This window comes from Pygoscelis adeliae, unplaced genomic scaffold (assembly GCF_000699105.1).
Source record: "Pygoscelis adeliae isolate BGI_AS28 unplaced genomic scaffold, ASM69910v1 Scaffold850, whole genome shotgun sequence".
Taxonomy (NCBI): domain Eukaryota; kingdom Metazoa; phylum Chordata; class Aves; order Sphenisciformes; family Spheniscidae; genus Pygoscelis; species Pygoscelis adeliae.
The window spans coordinates 27035-29910 of record NW_008823882.1 but is presented as its reverse complement, the minus strand read 5'-3'; the positions used below and the strand labels follow the sequence as shown (position 1 = coordinate 29910).

Here is a 2876-nt window from a genome sequence, read left to right as displayed (position 1 = left end):
AAGAGTGAAGGAATATCTTAGAGCAGCTAGAAAAATCCTATTTAAAACCATTTCATCACTGAAGAGTCTTTTAAAAAAGTACCTTGTGGATTTAGAAGCAGAAGTCCCATGAGCTGTACTTCTCGGTTGACTCGTTCAATGCTGCAATCAGATGGGGGAGATTTTTCTTGCCCCCTTCACACCAAAACCTTACACCGACCCCGCGTGCGGCGGGGAGGAGAGCTTGCACATGCGGTCCGGGTTCCTCGGGGCTTGAGGAGGTGGCAGCGCGATTCACTCGCTTCAGATGCCGAGAGGCGAAGCGTGGCACCGCTCGCCAGCCAGCACCGGGGAGGTCCGTGGGGCGGCTGCGTGCCGGGGCTGGATCCCGGCCACCCGCAGGAGGAGGAGGAGGAGGAGATGCACGATGCCAAGGACTATACCCGTTCTGCCTAGCGGGCTTTTTTTAGCAATAGTAGCAACTGATATCAAAGCAGCTTTTGGCCACCCTGGCAAACCCAAATAGGCATTTTTCACAAGGTACTAAATCCTGCCTTTCTTCCCTTTATTTTTAGTATAGGAGACTCCAGGTAGGTGCAGCACTGACTAATTAATCTTAGTGTGAATGAGAAACTTCAGGCAAATAGCAGCAGTCGTTTGAGGTTCTCGTATAGCATGAGGACTTTCCCTTTTTTAAATAAACTGTATTACTTCAGCTAGCTGCTAAGAATAACCTCTGCCTGCCACCGCCTGCGCGTCGTGTTTCTTAATTCCTGCTTTTTGCTGCAAGTCCTTTTGGGAATGTTGTGTGCGGTGCTGTGTGCGGTGCTGTCTGCGGAACAAGAACCGAGAAATCTGCAGGGCTTTCTCTTGGCTTTTCTGAGATGAGCCTGGTATAAATCAAACCTCTCAGCGATAACATCAGGCTTTTAGCAGTATCTGCAGGCGGGTCGAGTTGGGTTCCCATTGCGCAAGGTGCTGATGGAGTTAGTTGACAGTTTATGCTTTGGAAAGCTTGCTGTCCCGCTCTGCCCCGTGGTAACCTGCTGCATGGACTTGAAAACCTGCTCAGAAAGGAGCAGAAATCGGGTTGAAGAGCCACAGTGCAATAAGCTTTACATCTGGGTCCTTTTGGATAGAGCTAGGTCAGTGCCAGACTTGAACAGGTTAACTAGTGGGAAGCGAGACCGAAGTCCAGTTTTTAACTACTTGGAATCTGACGAATTGACAATTAGCTTTCATAGCAAAACAGGGCTGCTAGAAATTGCACTTCTTGCTTAGTTAAGACCTGTCTCTTTCATATGTCTAAATTAAGTTCTGCAGACAGTCAGGAGCCAGTTGCAAAACAAGCCCATAACGTGTAGTTAATGGTCCTGTATTAAAATGAAATTGCATGAAAGTCCGGTGTGTTGCAGCACGAACAGGACTGCCGTAAATGTGCTTTGCCTGGCTTATTCTGATTTTTATGATGGCCTGAGCAAGAGCGGGGGAATTGCTGCGGCAGAACCACCTCTGCCGAAGGATCTTTGAGAGAGATGAAATGAGGTGGTTTGCATCCCCGTTTCAAGCTCTTGCAGGGACGTCCTTCGTCCTTCTGGCTGGCAGCAGAGTGGGGAGCAGCCCGGCGGCGTGTGCCTCCTCCTGATCCCGCCGTGGGACGGCTCCAGCCTTGGCAGCGTTACCTCCACACCTTTCATAGAAGCCGCCTGTGAGTTAGCGTCTGACTCAGCTTTGTCCTTTTGCTGGAGTGAAAAGCGATGTCTTGGGTTTTTTGTCTTCCTCCCCCTCCTCTTGCCAAACCCGCGGTGTTGCGGAGGGGAGCGGTACATGGTGCTCGCTGCGTGGGCAGGGAGATGCTGTAGGAGGGTTCCCCGACCCCGGAGCATCTGCAGTGATGCAGCCGATTGACGTACTTTCTCCTGCATCAAAGTGACGGTTGCCTGGCTGCCTCACTGAGCCCGGCTTTTTTTTTTGTGTTTAATATTAAAGTACAAAGCTGTGCAAAAACCACATGCTTTTTTGCTTTGAAGTGGTGCTGGCTAACTGCCTGAAAAACATTCTCCAGTGGTGGTGGAAAAAATCCCATTATGTTTTACAAATATTTTTGTTTTATTTCACTCCTTTCTTTCAGAAGCTTGACAATAGTCCTCTGGAGACTTGATCTCGTGTTGCTGGCAGGGGCTGACCTGTCCCCATAGCTGCCTGCCTTCAGTGCTGCAAACAGGGCTTGCAATTAAGTTTTGAAGAAATAAAACTTGCATATAGGTGGCTGGTTTTGTGTTTTTTCTTTCTACGTCGCACAATACATTATCCTCATCTTGCTCAGCGTCTAGCTCTCGACAAGCTAAGAGTTGAACGTGTAGCCTGGAGTTTTAAGTTCGGGACTTAAGTCCAGAGGTTTTTAAGCAGCTTGAGTGTATTACTGCTAACCTTGATATAGTGGGGTTTGAGATGAAAAATATAAAAAAATTAGTCAGGTTGCATTTTCAAAATTAATGTATAGTTCCTGAGCAAGAAATACTGGACCAAATGTTACTGGAATGGGCAAGAAGGAGGGGAAATAGGATCAGCTGCAGAAGCTGACAGTGTGTGGCACTAATGGTGTGCATATGTAATCGGTAACTTTTAAATGCACTGGTAATGTGTTCCCCGTAACTTCAGCTGCTGATTGAAGATGTTAGTTAGCCAGGGATTAACAACTGTGCTTTATGCATTACAATGCCAGGTATGCACGTCTCGGGTGAGTCTCTTCTGTGATCTTTATCCAGGCTTGGTCACTAAAAGGCAACGTTTCAGTGATAAAAGTGGCCTTCTGTAGTTTGTCAGTAGTAGCACAGCCGGGCAGGTGGCACGTCTTTTTCTAGCGGAATAGAAATATTATTTGTCCATGTTCTATC

General features: G+C 47.7%; 1 protein-coding gene across 14 annotated transcripts in view; it reads left to right on the top strand.

The window, feature by feature from the left end:
- GNG7 (guanine nucleotide binding protein (G protein), gamma 7) overlaps positions 1-2876 on the top strand; it is a 60464-nt gene that overhangs the window by 32998 nt on the left and 24590 nt on the right. The window contains exons 3-4 of one of the 14 annotated variants that reach the window (XR_664049.1): positions 1548-1687; positions 2111-2249. The exons of the other annotated variants lie outside the window; for them this stretch is intronic. The gene's annotated coding sequence lies outside the window, so the exon portion shown is untranslated. Of the gene's footprint in view, positions 1-1547; positions 1688-2110; positions 2250-2876 lie in introns of those variants that run through there. 14 annotated transcript variants of the gene reach the window in all.